The following is a 20,567-nucleotide window of genomic DNA, read 5'->3' as shown; positions in this document are numbered from 1 at the left end:
GGGCCACGTCCCCACGCCTCAGCTGACCCTAACGAAAATGGGGAGCAGTTCACCCTTCCCCTTCCTCTACCCTTCCTGGAGCGGAAGGGAGGAGAGAACTCGCAGCTCTGAAAAGGACCAGAGATATGAATATTTTCCTGAAAATGGTAACTTACCTTCATTTAGAAAAAGTTGCTGATTCCTGAGTATCTCACAGGTGAGCAGTCAGTGCAGGTGTGTGTATGGATGGGTTTTGCGATTGTAGACACTGGAGTGGCCAGGGCAGGGTCCAGGAACTGGGTGGGTCCCGCCGAAGAATCTGTTATACGTGGGGTGTTAATCTGTCTGGAAGGCACATTCTGAGCTCAACAATGAGGTCTCCCTGCATGTGAGGACACCTCAAGGAATGGGAAGAGCCGCTCCCGAGGGAAACTTCCTCAGGATGCCCAGCTTGGTAGGATTATTGCAAGACCAAGAGATCACCTGGCTATCATTTGTAGGAATGGTCGTCGGGCAGCCACCCAGAATTTGGGGCAAAAGGAGAAAACAAGTAGGGAAAAAGGAATGATGGAGTGAGTGGAAAAGGAAGGAAAAAATGAGGAGGGGAAGAATGACCTTATCATCACTCCTCATGATCCCTGAGGGTCACTTCGAGCTCACAATGTCCCTTTAAGACAGATTAACACCCCACATCCTGGCCATCCATTCCACCCAGCACTACCTTACCTAGGCCTCACCTCCTGGAGACTAATCAGGGCTGGGGGGAGCACAATGATACCACTGCAGCTAAGAGAATTGGGGATAGTCTTCGAGATTGAAGACAGTATCTCCAGGAATGTTGTCAAGGAGGTCGTCCTCTCATTTGGTGCCTGCCTTCCCAGCCATGCTGCATCTTACACCAAGGTTACAGTAATTTAGGGGTGTGTTAGTTACTATATAACAAATACCCCAAAAGTTAGTGGCTTAAAAAACCAAGTATTTATTAATTCATAGTTTCTGTTGGTGAGGAATGTAGGCAAGGCCTACCTGGGTTCTCTGCTCCAAGGTCTCTCACAAGGCTGCAATTAAGGTGGCAGCTGGGGCTGGGGTCTCAGCTGAAGGCTTGACTGGGGAAAGACACACTTCTTCGCTCACTTCTATAGCTGCTGGCTGGATGCAGTTCCTCAAGGCCTGTTGGACTGAGAGCCTCAATTCCTGGATGGCTGTTGGCTGGAGTTGGCCGGAGGCAACCTTCAGTTCCTTGTCATGTAGGCCTCTCCAACATGGCAGCTTGCTTCATCAAAGCCAGGAGAGAGTCTGCTAGCAAGACACAAGTCACAATCTTGTAAACTAATGAGGGAAATGATATCCCATCACCTTTCCCTTATCCTATGAGTCAGAAGCAAATCATGAGGTCCAGCTTACACTCAAGGGGAGCAGTTTATACAAGGGTGTGACTAGCAAAAGAAGGGATCTTTGGAACCTTCTTAGAACTCTTCCTAACACAAGGGTTTCTTCTTGGACATCCCACTGAGTTCACTGAAGCAAAAGTGACCAAAGGGACCAAGTGGATCCTTGTGCTCATCCATATCCACGTCATCAAAGTTAAAGCTGCTTAATGGCTAAGCGGAGTAACGTCTGGTAAGAAAAACCTCAAAGAGATTGAAGCATCCAAAGAAGGAGGGAAAGGTGGCATGGAGGTAAAGGCGGTGTGGGGTCATCATGAACGGTAAAGTGAAAGGAGCCCTTAGAACCACCTGCCTCACCACTGCCAGTATTCAGACTTAGAGGGGAGGAAAAATTAGGTGCAAGACGGCTCATCCTCACTCCGCCACCGTATCTCCACTCTGCTCTAGCTCCCCGACTACAGGCCTAAAGAAGCAACCTTCAGTTCCCATAGAGATAGCCAGGCTTATAGAGGAAGCAAACCCTACAGCTTGCAAGTTTTAACTTCTGCTCTTATTGATATATTTAATATAGCACATCCATCATTTCAAATTTGCTTCTCACAGCTTGAACATCCGAGAGGATGAATCACACAATCGATGGCAAAGCCAGTACTAGGGAATTCAGCATGTAGCTCCCATTCTGGGATGTTTTCCATGAACCCATTGCCAAAGAGCTTCTAACCAAGGGAGAGGTGGTGGCTCAAAAGGGCTGACTTACTGGCTGGGGTCACAAAACAAGTCATACCTGGTGCCCAGATATTTGCTTCTATTCAGAGAAACACTGGATGAGGCAACGAGACAGAATTTGCACACTCAGCACATCTAGGCAGTGAACTGTCCAATGAGGTGACAGTACCACCCAGGAGTGATCCCACACTCTTATTCTGCTTCTAGTACTGTTTTCCTTTTTCCCAGATTCCAGTTCCTATGGGAAAGCAGGACTCTTACCAAAAGAAGGAAAACGTATTAGCTGAACAGTGACTGGAGAGATGAGGATGAATTTCTCTACAAACAGATTTCATGGGCTTGCTGCTTATACCCAGAGACCAGTGCTGTGCAGCTTGGGGGGCATGGGGGGTGGGGGTGGGGGTGGGGGTCTCATTTACACGATATTCTGTGGCGCCTGAAGAATTTTCAGTGACATAGAATGTGATGGGAATGGGTTACCTGAATTTTTATACCCTCAAGCCCACACTCCAAACCTAATGTCAGGGCCAATAAAATGCATGAATTGACTGCTAACTTGATGTGGCTTGGGTATGGGAACCCCAGATCCCAGCTTCAGGTACTGTGAATTTCTCTGGTACCAGGTGCTGCCTAAGGGAATCAGCTTTCTTGAGGCAGCCTTCACATGGATTAACACTCAGAACTGTGCCCTAATCTGCAGCCACAATGAAGGGGCCAAGGCTATGAGAAGGGGCTCTTCTCTCTCTCTCTCTTTTTTTTTTTTTAAAGATTGGCACCTGAGCTAACAACTGTTGCCAATCTTCTTCTTCTTTTTTTCTCTTTTTTCTCCCCAAATCCCCTCAGTACATAGTTGTATATTTCAGTTGTGGGTCCCTCTAGTTGTGGCATGTGGGACGCCGCCTCAATGTGGCCTGATGAGCAGTGCCATGTCCACACCCAGGATCCGAACCAGTGAAACCCTGGGCCGCCAATGCGGAGCGTGCAAACTTAACCACTTGGCCACGGGGCTGGCCCCGGGGCTCCTCTTGAGGCCTTTCCTCTGGAACTTCCATTGGTCCTGGATCAGAGCCTAAATTAGGCTATTTTCCTGGGGTCACAAGGACACGTTTGGTCTTCCTTAGGGAGGCCAAGTGGAAGCTCAGAGATTTGTGGAGGCTGCCTCCCTATCTCTCCCAGGAGACTCGGGGTCTGTTCCTTCCTTCTATGGGGGCCAGGAGGTAGAGAAGGAACTGAGTATTATGCAAGTTTAGCAATGCTTCACTGTGGGAGGGGGTTGGGCTGACAAGAGTAGGTAATTTTCCTTTGCAGGGATTCTTGCCCAGCTTGAGGCAACCTTCATTTGAAGCAGGATAATGCTGTTTCTACCCTCCACCTGAGGGGACTCCAGAAGGAATAAAAGCTACCTTTCCTCATTTGTCTTACAGGAAGTTCTGGGCTTCTGGGTTCAGGAGTTATTAATGGCTTTCATGTTTCCTGAACCCAAGCAGAAGTTGTGAGACACCTGTCGTACAGTCCTGTCCAGACCCTCATGTGGGAGGAGACTTTAGCTGGCTGCTCCAAGGAGAGAGGAGATAGGGGTTGACACAAGTGCTGGGGTGAGAGAAGGAGAGTTGCCTAAAGGTAGCAGTGGCTCCAAGACCCTGAGAATCAGGATGTAGACACGAGTCCCTTAGGTGGACGGGTTCTGTGTGGAAGTCCTCTAGGAGACAGCACAATGTTTTAAGGGATGAAGTGATGATGCTGAGATGACTAATCATCAAGCCCCATCATCTTGAGAGCTGTCGCAAGACACGGCATTGCTCACACTTAGCACAGAGGCTGTGCAGCCACTGGCCTTTCAATGGGCCTGAAGGGCTTGGGCAATGAAAATCCCAAGGGCAACCAAGATGGACTCAAGATCACAGGCTCTTACCTACATATTTGATGGTGAATACTTAACTAAATAGGCAAAAAGCTCCCATTAATGACTACTATTGTATATCTTCCTACCCTTTAAAATGGGGTCTTTGAGCCAGATTTAATTTAATTTAGAAAAATTAAGTACTGCTTATTGTACTTCAATGTTGTGAAACAAATTTATGCTTTTTATGTATATTATCCCATTTAAACTTTACAATGCTTTGAAGTAGGTTTCTTTACCCTCTTTTATAGAAGAGCACGACCTGAAGGGCAGAGAAGGTAATATATATTCAGAGTGCTAGCACAGAAGAGGGAGCCAGGGATGGAGAGCCCCCTTACGCTGTGAGGGATTCTTTGGATGTAAATGATGGCAAGTACAATTCAACTGACTTTAAAAACAGGATCTGTTGACTCAGGCACCTGAAAAAGGTCTGGGAGTAAGGCTGCCCTCAGGCAGGAGGATTCATATTGGGGCTCAGCTGATGTCATCAAGTTTCAGTTTCTATCCATTTCTCTGCTCTAGATTCTGGACTGGCTACCTTGTAAGTCTGTCTGGCAAGTTCGTAGCTACATCTTCCAAACTAAAAGCACAGCTAAAAATGGGTTGTTTCTCCCACTAGTCCCTTTAAAAGTCCCACTGTGCCTTATTGTCTCCAGTTGGGTCACATGCCCATCCCTGACCAAACGCTGTTGCCAAAAGCATGGACCAATCTTTTTGGCCAAGCCTGACTTCAATGCCCTCCTTTAAAGTAAGAGCGTTAGTGATAAACAACTCCACTTGACATGGACTGAAACTGACAACGGGGTTAGATCCCCAGAGGGCAAAAGAAGGACTATTTTTAGAAGGTGAGTGAATGCTGAGTGTCAAAATAAAAACAAAAACAAAACGGATGTCTACTTCAGCCCTCTCTCTCACCACCCCATTTCTGCCTTCTTGTCCAGAGTCATGCCATGGACTGAAGGTTAGAGTTAGAGGAAATGCCAATTCTGTGAAGGACAGGAAAGGAACTCAAAGTGGAAGGAATCAATCAGAGGCCCCAACATCCACGCGGATAGACCATCCAATGATCTGATCTCTCACTGTCTGCTCCTTCTCATCTTAGAGTCCTTTACTTTCATTCCAGTTCAGTTACGGCCATATCCTAGAACTTATCACCAGCAACACTTGTGTGTTCTGAAAAAATACAGTCTGACATTCCACCCTTTATCCTCTCAGCTTATGCCCTCAGCATGTTAATTCCTCAACCTATTCAGGAACTACAAGCCACTCTATACTTTCCCCTGCTCACCTGACAACCTTTGTCTTCATTTCCTCCCTCTCCAAGGAAAACTTCATGGGGCATCACTTAATCCTAAACCTAAATATACTGCTCTGCTCTAAACAGCCTACCCCCTTCTTTCATTCGTCCTGTCTAGCAAAATCCAACTCTGCCTTTTTTAGAACTGCCTTCAAATAAGGGCCTGCTTCCTCTTGGATAAAATCACACAAGTGTGTTTGTGCCCCATAAACTTCTGTTCTACATTTGTTGCTCAGCTCCACCACTGCCTCAGAATCCAGTCATTCCTCCTGTGTTACCATGTGCCAGATGCTCTTCCAAGCACTTGGGACACCCAGTGGAGGCAACAAACAGAGGCCCTGTCTCGGGGGAGCTTCTGTGATTGTTTTCTCAGTCAACTCGCTTGCCTAAGTTCTCAAAACAATTCCACTTTCCTACACCTTGTCCACACTCCCCACTCATTGATCATATGTGCTGGACCACCAGAGGGAAACAGAGAAGTCATCAGATGGGAACTTTTCTTCATAAAAACTTCAAAACAAAACAAAACTAAAACCAAAATGAGATCCTCCATCTCTTCTTTCCTCCTTCCTTCCCACCATACTGAAAGGTTTCCCTCAATGCTTTCCTTAATCCTCCCAACCTGGGATCTGCCCGCCCTTTCCAAGTCACAACACTTTCACATGTGTGGACTATCTGCCTTAATTATCTACTTTTCCAGAGGACCAAGACTACATTTACCTCATCACAGCTGGAAACACCAAGCAGAGCTCAGAATCCTCTGGAGGAATACATTGGCAATAGGAGGGATCTATGGGGAGGTCCTGCTTAGCATGCTCTGGGGCGGGGCCACGTCTAGGGGCAGGGCCTGAGAGACTCTGAGAGCCTGTTTGGCTTCTTGAGGGCGACGGCACCAGCAACATGGCCAGACATCTCACCTCAGGCTTCTGGAAGATATGAGTTGAGATTTAATTCAAAGACAGGTTCTGAGGAAGGTTTCTGGATGCCTGAGTGACCTTCCCCACTGCCCAGCCTGAAGGATCCTTTCCTCCATCTGCCATTTCCATTACGGTGGGCAGGCCCTCACAGCCCCTGGGCCCCCAAACTCTCACTCCAGGCCCAGCCTTAGAAGGCGCTCAGAGGCCTGGGGGCAGGGCTGTGCCTGCCCAACACCACCCCCTTTGACGATGGCACTCTTAGGAACTCCACCAAGGTGAGAATAGTAATAAATAGAGTAACAATATTGACAACTGTTAAGGCTTCACCTTACACTGGCTGCCTGGCCTTGCACAAGTAGCCTGAGTCTCAGATCTCATCTATTATGCGCAGATACTGACGTGTACTGATAGGGTTGGTCCTCGGAACTGGAATGAATGAGTAAAGAGTTTCAAACAGTGTTTACCTAACACTAGAAGTTTAATATGTGCTACCCATTATTATCACTCATTTAAAATGCTAGGCCTCCTCTTTATTATTTTAGAAGTATCAATTTACCACTCATTCATTCTTCCTTCCTTCAGAATGAATTTATTTAGTACCTAACATGTGCCAGACACTATGCCAGGCTCTGGAATACAATGGTAAGCAAAAAGGTAGAGTCCCTGCCATCATGGATCTTACAGTCTAGAGGGGAGATCAGGCAGAAATTAATTATACAAGATTGTGTAAATGTCCCATGTTACATTCTATGAAGGGTTCATGAGCTGGTTGTCGGTGCCAAGGGAGTTTAAAACATGGGGATTTGGCCTAACCAAGGAGAAGAGGGTCTTCCTCACCCACCCCTCAGGAGCTGATAAGGCTTAAGAGGTAAAAGGTGAGTAGGAGACAACTTGGCAAAGCAGGGAGGGAGAAGTGTTCCAGGCAGAGGAATCTGGGTGATGAGAGCAGAGAGAGTGAGGAGGGAGGAATGTGATGCAACAAGAAGAGGGAAAAGCGTGGGAGGCACAGATTAAGCAGAGTTCTCTGGGCCAAATCAACTAGTTAAGTCTTTGGAGCAATGGGGAGCCAGGGGAAATTTTTAAGTTAGGATTTATTTATATGTGTAGGGTATTCAGATTTTAGTTGTATTATTTGAGTTTCCAAAAGATTACTGTGAATTAATACTGTGAATTAATGAATTACAGTGATTTAATGTGAAGAATGCTTTGGATGGGGTAAACAGGATGTGAGAGACCAGTGAGAAGGCCACTGCAGTAATCTACGAAAGAAATGATGTCAGCATGGACCACAATGGTGGTGATCAAAGTGGAGTAACGTGGACGGATGTGAGTGGCATGACTTCATTAATTCTAATAAGATGGAACATTTTTCCTTTTCTTTCGCTCCAGTGCCCAAGAGGTACAGGTTGGTGCAAGATGTGGGGTCTTTTATAGAGTTGGACAAGTCAGCAGACACGAAACATTTGAAAAGGCTGCTTGAACTGCTGACTAGCCAAAATCAAAGAGGAAGTTGACCTTCAACCCTTTGTTTCATTCCAGCTGCAGAAGTCATTTTCAGTTACTCTCTGACTCAAGTAAACACCACTCCCTGTCACCTTATCCCTTTGAGGGTTGGTTCACTTCTACATTTTCACTGGGACATGATTCTCACTGACAATAGAAAGTTCGGCACCCAGACCTGCAGATGTGAAGACACTTGCTCCTCTCTCGAACTATTAGTACTGCTGGGAAACACGTCCCAGTGCCAAACTGTCCTGGTCCTGAAATGACCCCGTTATTTGGGGAAGTAGTAAAGGAAATTACATGTTTTAAACCCCGAGCGGCACTCTCTTTGGACATCGAAAGGTGTAAATGATAAAATACTTACTAGACTTAAAGACCAGGGAGTAAACGGGGGGCTGGACGCTGCCCAGACTCTGTGTGTCAGCAAAACATATCTGAGCTCAGCGAAGGACCAAGACCAGGACCAAGTGTTTTCCTCAGTGGAATAATTAGACAAAAGAGGTGGGCAATTTAGGAAAGATAACTTCTTCTGTCCCTGCTTTAGAATTTCTATTACAAACAAAACCCAATCCTTAGCAAGATTTAAGAGCATGGGACAAAGACTGCTACATGTTGAACTGCTGGGAGTGGGCCCACGTTTTATTTATCTTTGTTTCCAAGCACATCCGCAGTGCTTGCCACGAGGCAGATACTCAGTGAATGCTGGGTGGAACAAGGATTCCTCTGTGTTTTCATGGGGTATTTATATGGTATGGGAATTCAGTCATTTTTTGCCCCACTAGGTAGAGATGGATGCTTTCTGTTCTCCATGTTTACTTTGAACACCATTTAGCTACAGGGATGTTCTAAAATGAAATAATAAGGAAACCAGCTTTAATACGATTTTATATATACAGACAGATACACTTTCTGACCACGTGCAGATATGAATGCTCTCCCTGGAAGATGCTTTTGTAACCTAAATTGCACTAGAATGAGGTTAGAGATGGGGAAGAAAGGGAAAGTAAGGTAAAACTCACAGCTTAATTTCTAGACAGGATTGCTGCTTTAAAAATGAATTTCAGGTGCTTCTTGGCATACTTGGCCCAAGCACTGGAGATTTAACAGTGATTTGTGATTTGGTGTGACCCAGAACATGGCCCAATGGTCCTCTATCCTTTGAAGCAGTCAGTCTGTTCTCTTGATTGCTGTTCTGGACTTTCTCACCATCACTCCCCATCAGGGCCCCATTCCTTCTGCTCTGTCCTAGTGGAACTGTCCCTTGACCTTCATTCTCCCACTACTCTAGTCTCGACTTCTCCTTGTTGCTAGATTACTCTATTATTGCTTCTCAAATTGTGGTTCCCAGACCAGCAGCATTAGCATTGCCTGGGAACTTATTAGAAATGCAGATTCTCGGGCCTCACTCTGGACCTACTCAAGAAGAAACTTTGATGTGGGGCCCAGCAATTTTAACAAGCAAGGTAATCTCCAAGGTGAGAACCACTGCTGTACGTAAAGCTCAGTTCTGAGCATATCACCCCTTTGCCCAATACCCTTTATTGCTTTCCTGCCGACAACCACATGAGTGTGTGTGTGTGTCTGTGCACGCCCTTCTATCCAAGGCCTTCTGCAATCAAGCACCAGCTCATGTGTCCCCACGCAGGGAGGTGTGTTCCACAGTCATCCTAATGGGTTACCTGCTCTTCCCTCTGCTCTCCTGCCGCCTCTCTCTGTGAATGTTGGGTCCTCTGCTAGAAATACCCACCTCCTCCCTCTCCTTGTAGAAACCTTGCTCATTCTTTAAGGCTCACTGAAACATTAATATTTATCTAAGGAATCCATACCTGTGCCTTTAAAACCAAATAGTACTGAAGGCTTTCTAAAGAACCACGGCAGGCCCTCCCCCACCTCACAACCCCAATCCTTCCTATCCCCCCAGTTCCATTCCCCATGGAAACCACTTGAGCCATTTCTATCATAGTTGTTCTGGTGTTTACCTCTATTTATATAACTAATACGCAAATACTTGTATTTAAAAGTAATTTTAAAATATTAGACACTAACTTCTTGCCGTGGTAGATAAAATTTGAGTAGGTAAAATTGCAGGTGGATGAAATTTGGTCGACACCCCATTCCCCTCTTCACTCTTCTCAATCTGTCCTCACTTAAATCTTTATTCATGCAAAGTTCATCTTGGCATGGAAGGTGACCCCTTTCCTGGAACGTGTTCAGAGACTGCTCCTCCCCTGCTCCCACAGAGCTGTGTATCTCTCTTAGTGCACTGTCCCCCTTGCCCTTCCACGTTTGTATGTATGTGTCTCCCATTCCCACCAGCTTGTAAGAGCCAGGAAAGTCTAATCCGTCTTTTACTTTCTCTGAATCCTCCCAGGGCAAAGCACAGGGCCTGGGATATAGTACACACTGAGCAAACGTGGCCAATTTAACCGTAAAGTAAAATATCTGCCTGACCTTTGAAGCTTGCTGGTGTGACAGCAGTACTTGGAATGAGTCTTCCCGTTCCAATGTGGTTTTCCAACATTATTGTGGGGAATAGTAAACTAGAGTCAGGAGACTTGAGCCACACCACCTTCTTGGTGACTTCTTTTAAGACCTTGGGGAAGGCACTTAATGGTTTTGCTTCCGTTTTTTCACCTATAAAGTGGCAACAATAATATCTATGGACAGAGTTGTAGGGAGGACCAAATACAACAGCACAGGTTATCAGGTATAAGGCATTACATTGATTCCTTATGTTTAAAACAAAAAGGCAAACCATTTTCTGGTAGCACATAGGGCTATAACGAGCATTAAAACCAACCTTTAAATAGAAAACTTTATTTTTAGATGATCCAGGGGGTCTTTCTTCCAAGATCAGCCTAAGATTTTTTTGGAGGAAACTGTATTCTCATTGTCCTGAAATTTGAAGCAAGAAAATTCAATCATTTAAGACCATTTGCCTATTCTGACTTGTTGATGAGAAATCACCACTACTGCCACCCTTTTAGCCTCTGAAGGGATTGTAAGCTTTGTCTTGATTTGATGGCTCAAAAATAAAATCTACCAAAGGCACGTTTTCTAAGCCTTGTCTGGCTCTACCCATTAGAAAAGTGTGAGCTACTGTTCTATCAAAACTAATTATATTTTAAATCTACAACCAAGTCTCAATTACCAAGGTTAATGGGACTACATGCATACATAATTCTCTCTTACATTTATACAGTGCTTTTAACTTCTTCAAAGCACTTTTCACTGTACTGCATATATAAAACAGAGGCATTTTTTTAAATCCACAAATAAGGTAAAAAATAAATCTTAAGATCAATAATTTCAACTTTGTACCTGTCAAAAGCTATTAGAACTTGCAAAATTGTCTAATAGGACTTTCATTGCCCTACTCTCCTCTCGACCCCTCTCAACTAAGGCCAGAAAAGACCGAAAGATCTGGAGGAATCTCCAGAGGAGAGGAAGCCAGAGAGGGAAGGAAGCCAAGGACCTGGGCCATCCACAGCCTGGATCATTAGCTCCAGCGTAATTGAGAATAACTGACTGTATGTGTGACTATGGCCAGAAAATCCAGAAAGAGATGAAAAGGCAAAGAAAATGACGTGTGAGTAACAGTATTTACAGGGTCTGTCTTTGTCATTCTCTCAACAAGCATTATTGAGTGCCTACTGTAATGACAGGTGCTTTCAACAAAGAGGATGGACACAGCAATGAACAACCCAGGCAAGACTGCTATTTTCATAGTGATGACCTTCCTGAATGGTGCAGACAGACAACAAACACAAAGACACACAACTTCACATAAACAGATAACTTCAGGTGGCACTAAGCTCTGTGGAGTCCATAAACACAGGAATGTGATAGAGCCTTGGGGAGGGGATGCTGTTGTAGATAAGGTCACCAGGGAAGGCCTCAGGGTATCTGAGCTGCAATCTGCGAGAAGAGCCCACCCTGTGCAGGTCTGCAAACCAGATGATGGAATGAGTGAACTCGCCAAATATGCTAGAGGGAGAGGGGTCCAGGCCAGTTTCAAGAGGTTCCAGGAAAGTCACTGTTCTGTGGTTATTCACTTTGTGTCCTTTTGGGGATATTACTAAAACCTCTCCAGGACCCCGGATTTATTGCCTCTACAATGTGAGTTGCTAACACTGATCACCTGGACAGGGGAGCGCTGAGAAATAATGGGTAAACAATTGTGAGGAGCCACATAAATGCTAAATAATGCTCACGGTAATAAGCTTTTATTAAAGTCAGCACCTTGACAGGCAGCTCACAATCGGATACCTTGGCAAATGTGTGAATTGACGTGGCTGCTCCCTGTGCACACCAGCACCATCCTTTAAAACAGAAAAAAATAAATGAGCCTATGGTCATGATATTCGAAGTAGTTAGTGATCAAACAACTGTCTGGAGAGAAAGCTGGTGTGTGAAGTGTACAATGGGAGCAGGAAGATAACGGCACATCACAGCCCAGCTCACGCAGAGGATAACTCATGAAGTGACTGGATGCTTGCTGGTGCACACACCATCCACTCCAGGGTGGTATTCTAACCCCATCAGGACTAGGTGCTGCCACCAAAAGCCCCAGCAGACAGGAAGGGGAGTGAGAAGGAGCCAGAACAGAAGCATCTCTGGCAGCAGCCCTCTCTGGCCCTCTTGGCCTTGGAAAGCCACCCCTGGGGGAGGACTGAGCAGCCAGCACCAAGGGCCCTACCTTGGAAGGGCACCAAGGAAGTGGTGGGGGAGGTGTGAGGGAGGAGGGATGAGCATTGCATTTCTCCCTACGAGAATGAAATATCCCAACGCCAGGAGAGACTTCAGTTGTCGTTATAACTGAGCCTCCCCACACAGAGATATGAGTCCACCCCTTAGAAGCAAATCTTCCTCCCCCAAAACCTCCCCCCAAAATATAACATTAACATCACAAAAAATGAATTCTTTTTTGTGGGTCCTACCATCTCTTTGATATAAATACACAAGTGCCTAAACATTCTTTCCCATCTCCCATCCCACATCGGCAATCAGATTGTGACACACACACACACACACACACACACAAGCACATGCTCACACAAATACCACACACACCCAAGCACATGCTCACACAAATACCACACACACCCAATTCCTTTGTTAAGCCCTGGCTCAGCTATTATAAGGTACCTGTGGAGTGTAGGTCACATAGCAGAAAAGTTTAAATTACTGTTGCTTCTACTCTGAAAAGCAGACAGGAAGAAAAGACAATAAAAAAGAAAACACTTATTTTAAGGCTGATACTAAACACTCTACTCCACGTTCACTGAGGTCAATTTCCCACCGTGGGATGGGGAGAATCGAGATGATCTCTGAGGTGCTATGAACCCACAGTGCAGACTTCATGTTTTGAGGCTTGACTAGAAACGACGGGGACGTGAAAAAGAACATGGCGAGATAATCCTAGTCTTCAGGAAATTATGGTTTAAACTGGGCTGGAGAAAGACCAAGATCCTCAAAAAAATCTAATTGATTTTAACCAAATGGAGTAATTTTAAAATGTTAAATACACTGGGATATCATATTAAAAGTATTCTGGGAGAGCATGCCACATGGGACGTGGTAAGTGCTAAATTTTCTGCTGCTAAGGGAGGCATTCCTATCTGCCAGTGTCTCATGCTGCTCAGACCTGAATCATTCATTTAGGTAGACCATTTGTCCAAGTGCGTCATTTCCCAAAACAGCCAATGAAGGAATCCAGGGAGAACTGTCCTGAGGAGATGTGGTCATCCTCAAGGCCAAATCAGTCTAGACTAAGATGGTTTTTAGCAAGACTGCCCAAAGGGCTTCTAGACTTTGTTTGGTAAGTGTTGTTAATGCCTTGGTAACAATGGACTGTTGATAAGGTGGGAGATAATGTCAGAAGGAAGGAAGGTACCCGCTCACATCTTTTGCTTTTACCTTAAGCTAACCCATAAAATCCATTATCAAACCCCAAGGAATGCTCCCAATTATTGTCTTGGACCCTTCATTTTGCTTTGCTTTGTTTTTTTTTTTTTCAACTCTCTATTTCTGTTTTTACCTGGCACTGACTTGCTTGACTCCTCTTCTCCTCTCAGCTTCTGGCTCTGTGCTCCCCCTTTAGACTTGATGAGTAATTTTGGTTTTCCTGCTTTTCACCTTTGGCACCCCTTCAAAAATGGGTTAGGTTTATCTTCTGGCTCTTTTTACTTCTGACTGCTTGGAAGTTTGGATCATACTTAGCCAAGTTTTGATCCCAGGACCTTTCCCTGGCTTTGACCTGTCTCAGCGGCATCTGTGCTGGGCTTGACTCCTCCAGAGAGGGCGTCGGCAAGAGGGAGGATCAAGCAAAGATCAAGCAAGGAAACAGGAAGAATACCTGGCTCGGCTTAAACTGTGCAGGGCACTGAGGCCTTGCTGGCCGTCCAGTCTCTGCCTCCTTCTTCCTCTGCTGCTTTCATTCCCTCCCGTCTCTGACTTTCAATTTTTATTAAGTTTCCACCTTCTGACTGGTCAATCCTCTTCTAGCATCCCTGTGTAAGATTGAAATGGGAGTGGGAGTGATATCCATTAGCCAAAATAAGTTCGAAAGCTGGGAGAAACTGCTGAATCTCTGGTGTCTTTATAGCACTTATCAAATCCCAATTAACCATATTAGTTGGCAAACTGCTCTGGCTTCCCAGGGAGTCAGCTGGTAGGTGAGTCAATAAATATCTGTCAGATGAATGGATGCACACACACTAGTTGTGTAGCATGGCATCAGGTACTTTAAATAATACAAAGTATAAGACTTCATCCTTGGCTGAAGAAGGACATCTTCTCACGGCCATTCACAAAAGGACTGTTTGGAAATATCACCAAGCGCTAGACCAGCTTCGCTATTTCTTCTAGAAAACAAGAAGAAATCTCTTGTTTCAAGACATGTTTGTGTCATCTCTTAATGCACAACTGGCTTCATGTGGGCAAAAGGGAACGTGAGCAAAGCCCTGGTTAAAGCATAACAGACACCCTTGGGCTAATGAACTGTCGAAGGTATTAGTGTCAGCGGATTTTCTACATACTGCTTTGTAAACAGTGACATGCATAAACCATAAACAAGGAGAATGAAGTGAGCACCCATAGACCCACCACTCATGTCAAATCATACAATGTTGATATCACCCCAGAAGCCTCCACTCTCCTGTCTGATCATCTTTCACTTACTTTTCTTTATAATTTCATCACCTTTACAGACTCCCATAAAACATTTAGTTATATCCAGTTTGGGGATCAAAATAGATTAAAAACCAACAATTGCAGGTGCATTCAACATTGGACATGAAAAAGAAAACTGGTTTTTTAATAAGATACTTGAAGTGTACACTTTCCGTAGGTGATCAAGACATTTACTCTTTCGTCCGTTTTTATGTTTGCTGACTGCCAATCACTCTACTCCTTAATACTTCAAAGGTATTTTTCCCAAAGCTGCCTTTTGTCTTACACTAATGCTTTCCCGGACTCAAGTGAATTTTGAAGGAGACTGAGCTCATCATGATGAAATGGATGTTGACATTCCATAACCATCATTGTAATTATTCCTAATTTGTACTTTGCTTCAAAAACTCTCTTCCCTTGCCCCCTAAAGTCTGTACTTTCAGAATAGCATCTACAGCTTTAATTATACCTGACAATAAACTACTCTCACCACAAAATCTTGTTAATCACGGTGTATGTTACTATCTTCAAATATCCTGTTTTTTTAAAACTGCATTTATATGAGGTTCCCAAAGAGTTACAATATTAGCAATGAATGTTTTAACTGTTTCTGTAATTACTGTTTGTAATTACTACAAATCAAAGTTATACAAACTTTGGATTGGAGGCTGGTTGAATTATCTACCAAACTGGGGTGAATGGTCCTTTAATCAACTGTATACTGAACAAATCTACAGAGTAAAAACTGAGATGGAATTTGAGTGACTTGGTGTCCATCGAGAATCAAATCTGATGCTGTAGTGTTAATAAGGGACTACAGGTCCAGAATAATTCTGTTAATCACACTTCTTCCAAATTAGTCAGTTAATATTGTGGGTCCTGACGAGACAGGATTTAGGAAGGCAGAGAGCGGCAGGGAATGCTCCTGGTGATAGGATCCTTAGGGCAAAGGACAGAAGACAAAAGGAGAAGGCTGTATTCATGAGAAGTGAGCTGGACCATAACCGCTATAATTATAAGCTTATAATGTCACCACACTGCTTTCTGTAATGTAATATTTTTGTTGTCTGTTATTTTCCTTGATTCAGGTTTTGTATTTTTCATGATGTAATAGTGAGATCTAGTCTCATTTTTCTGTGTATTTGGATACATTGAGTAGAGTGCTCTGGCTGAGTAAAGAGTTTCACATATGGGAGACTTGAGAAACAAGAGTGGCAAGAAAAGTTAGGTCAGATTATGAAAATTCTTAAAATGTTTATATTGGACTTAATCCTTCAGAAGTCATTTAGTGTTCTCTTTTCTTTTTTTGTAATTGAGAGCACCAGGAGGAAAGGAGTGTTTTTGATGATCTATTTTATTTCTTTCTCTTTTCTTGGAGGAAGATTGGCCCTGAGCTAACACCCGTGCCCATCTTCCTCCATTTCATCCGTGGCTCACCTGCCACAGCATGGCCTGATAAGCAGTGTATAGGTCTGTGCCAGAATGGGAACCTACAAACCCCAGGCCGCCAAAGAGGAGCACACAAACTTAACCTCTACACCACTGGGCTGGCCCCATTTTTGGTGATTTCTAAGGGGTAAAAACTAGGCAGGGAGATTAGGTAAGATGATATAGCAAAAATTCAGGCATTAAGAAATAAGGTTAGACTAGGCTGGCGATGGCGGCCATGGATTGGAAAGGAAGGAAGGATGGATGCAGCATCATAAGGGAAAAATTTGCTTCTTTCCCTTTGTCTTTTCAGCCATTTGGGCTTAACGGTGTTCAGTGCTCCTGATTTATTTCCCTTCCCATTTATATTTTCCTTCTTCCCTTGATAATCTACTTTTGCTTTCCCATTTTTCCCTCTCTTCTCTCCTTTGCTCGCGTTCTTATCACCTTCCCTGATAGGACGATGACTGAATCAGGCAGGTAGACATCAAATGGGAGATCTGAGTAGAAACTAACTATAAGATTTACTAATTAGAGTATGTTGCTGCTTAAAACATTTTTTTAACCTTTCATCTGCAGTTAAAAAGAAGAAAAGAAAGGTGAGGAGGCAAAAAAGGAGTAGAGAGGAAAAGGGAGAGACTCATTTATCCATTCATTCAAGAAGTGCTGTGTTTCCAGAGAAAGAGAGGGTGCCAAAGAGATCGAGAAACACCACACAATAATTTGTGTTATTGTAGTTGTATCACCTATTTCCCCTTCTAACTCAGTTGGGTAAAGTAGAGATGCCAGATGGGAGGCTAAAGACTAAGGTGACATGGGCAGTCTCCCTCCCTCCCTTATTGCCTGCTGCTTCTCATATCAAAAGATGGAGTCTACATCCCTCCCCCTAGGCCTCAGTGACTGGCTCAACCAATAGGATGCTGTGGAGGTGACTTTCTGGGACTTCTGAGGCTAGGCTGTAAGAAGCCTGGTCTTTTGGAATATTTCCTCTTGGGATGCTTTCTTTTGGAACCCAGCCACCACTCTGAGAGATGCCCAAGTCACATGAAGAGGCCACATGCAGGCCCTCCAGTTGGCAGCCCCGAATAAGATAACAGCCAGCATCCTCAGCAAACACAGAAATGAACCATCTTGACATCCAGCACAATAGAGGCAAAGAGGATTTCAGCCCAAGATGACATCTGACTGTACTTCCTAGGAAACCCCAAGCAAGAACTGCCCAGCGAATCCCAGCCAATCCACAGAACAATAAGAGACAAGAATAAGTTACTGTTTCAAGCTACTCCACTTTGTTGTGGTTTGTTATACAGCAATAGATAACTTTTTTCATCCTTACATGAGACACAAAGAATCTCGAAAGTCTGAAGATTCATAATGCCACCCGGAATGCATGTATATGTTTTACGTATTTTTTTCCTTTTAAAGGTCACTTTCTTATTCATTAGCCTTGAAATTGGAATTTGAATTGGCCTTGATCAGAAATCCTAAGAAATGCTTAAGCAAATAGTTTAAGCACTATCATATTTTGAGTACTAGCTCAGGATAAAGTGGTATTGATGTGACAAGAATAATGGATGTGTAATTAGAAGATGGAGTTTAAGTCCTAGTTCTGTCATTTATTACTGTGTGGCCTACAACAAGTTATTTAACATTTCTGCTTCCTAGTTTCCAATGCTATAATGTAATCGAAGGTATTTAGTGATGCATGACAAAACACAGACATTCAGTGAATTTCCATTTCTTTCCTTCCTATGAAAGTCCTGTACTCATAAGTGCAACCATATCAGAGCCTATCATACTGCTTCCTAAAACTAAATATTTTTATTATGTATCAAGTATTTCCCTTGATAACTATTTCATAAGCTTCCATAGTGTTGCCTTTACTAGTGTGATCTGCCTCACTTTTCCTGTGGGATAGTTTACTTAATAGATTTTGGGGACTCATTCTGTTGCTGGATTCTTACAAAGACTCTTTTGTGATAACCTTCTTTGGTTTTCAAGGACATGACCCTGTTTCTCGAGTGTGGTTCCCTACTGTAGCATAAATGTTAACAAGTTAAATGCATATCACATAAGAATTTTAATTGTTCATCATATATCTATGTATTGAAATATAGAGTCGAATTGATATAATTGGTAACATTACCCATTTGCTTTGATTTGAGATGTCAAGTGATTGAAAAAATTTTTAATTCAGAATTGAATTACCTTGCTTATTTGAATTTATCATTTTTGCATAATTAGGATGAACTAATTTAATTTGCAGTTATCCTTAAATGACTTAACTGATGTCAGCTGAGGTTCTCAAGGCCACAGGATTATGGAGTCATGCTGAACATCACTCTGTCTCTTAGGGTTGGAAGTACAAGTGCACCTTGTGAAGCCTGGAGACAGCAGTTACAAGCTTGATTTTTTCTCCATTAAAGTTTTTTTTTCTGTTTTGTACCCCTCACCTCACTCTAGGCTGCTTCATGTTTCCCAGAAGGACCACATATTGCATTTGGAGGTGGTCCTCCTTTTCCGACTTTGTTCTGATTTTATGTCATTTTTACTTGGTGTTGAGCTCACATCTCAGTTCTGCAAAGGAAAGCTGGTTATTTATCTGGTAACTTATGGATGGAATCCCCAAGACAGTGCTCTTTATAGAGACTGAGGGTCCTTTAGCAAATATTGCTTTTTGATGATGCATTTTAATAAGCCTTTTAAAAATCTGGATACCAGACTACTGGCTAGGGTACTTGGAAGCAATAATTTTAAAATAGTGTTTTTCAAACTGCAGGTCCTGACCCATTAGTGGATTATGAAATAATTCTAGAGGGTGTGACAAGCACTTAAAAAACAATGAAACAAAATGGAATAGATAATATTAGAGTGTATTACACGTAAAAAGGTAAGAACAGTTTCATAAAATTTTTATATTCTTTTGGTGTGTGTGCGTATATACTGATTTACGATAAAAAGTAATTTATAGATTTATTTTGTGAGTTGCCATCAAAAGAATTTGAAAGTCACTGCCATGGATTTAAAGTTATCTGAAACAGTTTTGTAATATAGCATTTTGAAATGAAGCCCCAACAATATATGTAACAAATAAAAGTGTAGATAGGTTTTAGTTGCAAATTTAAAAGGGACTGGCAAGTTACTTTTCCTGAGAAGTCTAGACCTGGGATGACTGGGTATTTTCCAAAGGGCCAGGAACCAGTTATCCCAATAAATGGTAGCGGCCTAAATGCTCTCTCCCTGGGAGGCTCTGAGGCAACGTTCCTCATCTCACTTGTAATGCTGCTGTTGCCCTGCTGCAGTGGCTGTTGGAAATACTGCGTCTTCCCTAACCAGATCAGAAGGACCCAGTTTTCCCAAAGTCTTGGTCTGCCAGAAAGATGGCATTGCACTTCTCCCTGATTTGTGGGACCTGCACCCAGCTTGGAGAGCTGGAAAACTCCAGCCCTTAACTCCCCTCTTTGCTAGGGAACCACATTTTCCTTCCCACTGGGTCCTTGGAAGATGGGAAGCGGCAGTAAGGTTACTTGTGTTTTATCCACACCATGTGAGTCTGTGTTTTTGTGTGAAGGCTGACTCATGTGGAGGAAAGTTCTATGCCTAGAATTATAAAATTAATGCTAATCAGAGTAATGCAGCATGCCACTTCCAATCTGCTAATGAGCTTTGGGGAGAGATGGCACATCTTCCTGCAGCTGATGGATGCCCCTTTTAGAGGATCTACGACATCCTCCCCAGGTCTTCACTCAGCTGGGCTAACACACTTCAGAACAAAATAATCCTCAGGGCAGGATGGGACCCCTTGCTTTTTGGTTCTTGTCCCTTGAATCAGTCTACTCTCTGTGCCACTAAAATGGCTGCCTATTAAACTCATCAGTGGAATCTGCCATACTGTGTCACTTAAACTTTTTCCATCTGCTTATGGTTTTTACTTGTTTTTCATAGAAAGCCCTGACCTAAATCTCTACTCTTCTTTTATAATGCTTTCATTTTGACCTTACTACTGCTGAAAGTCAACCAAACTCATTCATCACTGGCCCTCCCCCAATCTCCATTAACATTATCCTGTTATCCAGGTTTTTAACATACACTCAAGAGATTGTCAACAAAAATGGACTAAACCTTTGCATGGAACTTCTCTACCTCCACATGGGCCATTTTCAAGAATAGGAGCTTTCAGATGAATTAACAATGTAGATAAATTTGTTGCCAACACTAGAATCTCATTCTAAAATATTTTCTACAGCTCAAAACAT

The 20,567-nt window shown here is 43.5% G+C and overlaps 2 protein-coding genes across 9 annotated transcripts in view; both read right to left on the bottom strand.

Annotated features, from left to right (window-relative positions):
• LOC138915130 (ral guanine nucleotide dissociation stimulator-like) overlaps positions 1-8,203 on the bottom strand; it is a 63,255-nt gene extending 55,052 nt beyond the window's left edge. For 2 of the 7 annotated variants that reach the window (XM_070233666.1, XM_070233665.1), the window contains exons 1-2: positions 8,075-8,202; positions 1,006-1,278 (exon numbers count right to left, since the gene is read on the bottom strand). The gene's annotated coding sequence lies outside the window, so the exon portion shown is untranslated. The other 5 variants (XM_070233660.1, XM_070233669.1, XM_070233663.1 and 2 more) reach the window with 5 other exon arrangements.
• Positions 8,204-10,511: 2,308 nt separating this feature from the next.
• Positions 10,512-20,567, bottom strand: part of LOC102150839 (ATP-binding cassette sub-family D member 2-like) — a 287,276-nt gene continuing 277,220 nt past the window's right edge. Inside the window, exons 9-12 of one of the 2 annotated variants that reach the window (XR_011425373.1) lie at positions 13,751-14,222; positions 12,859-12,911; positions 11,980-12,032; positions 10,512-10,605 (exon numbers count right to left, since the gene is read on the bottom strand). The gene's annotated coding sequence lies outside the window, so the exon portion shown is untranslated. Of the gene's footprint in view, positions 10,606-11,979; positions 12,912-13,750; positions 14,223-20,567 lie in introns of both variants that reach the window. The other variant, XR_011425372.1, reaches the window with a different exon arrangement.

The sequence above is a fragment of the Equus caballus genome, chromosome 14 (genome assembly GCF_041296265.1).
Source record: "Equus caballus isolate H_3958 breed thoroughbred chromosome 14, TB-T2T, whole genome shotgun sequence".
Classification (NCBI taxonomy): domain Eukaryota; kingdom Metazoa; phylum Chordata; class Mammalia; order Perissodactyla; family Equidae; genus Equus; species Equus caballus.
Note: the sequence above shows the minus strand (reverse complement) of the source record. Positions and strands in the feature narration are given on the sequence as shown.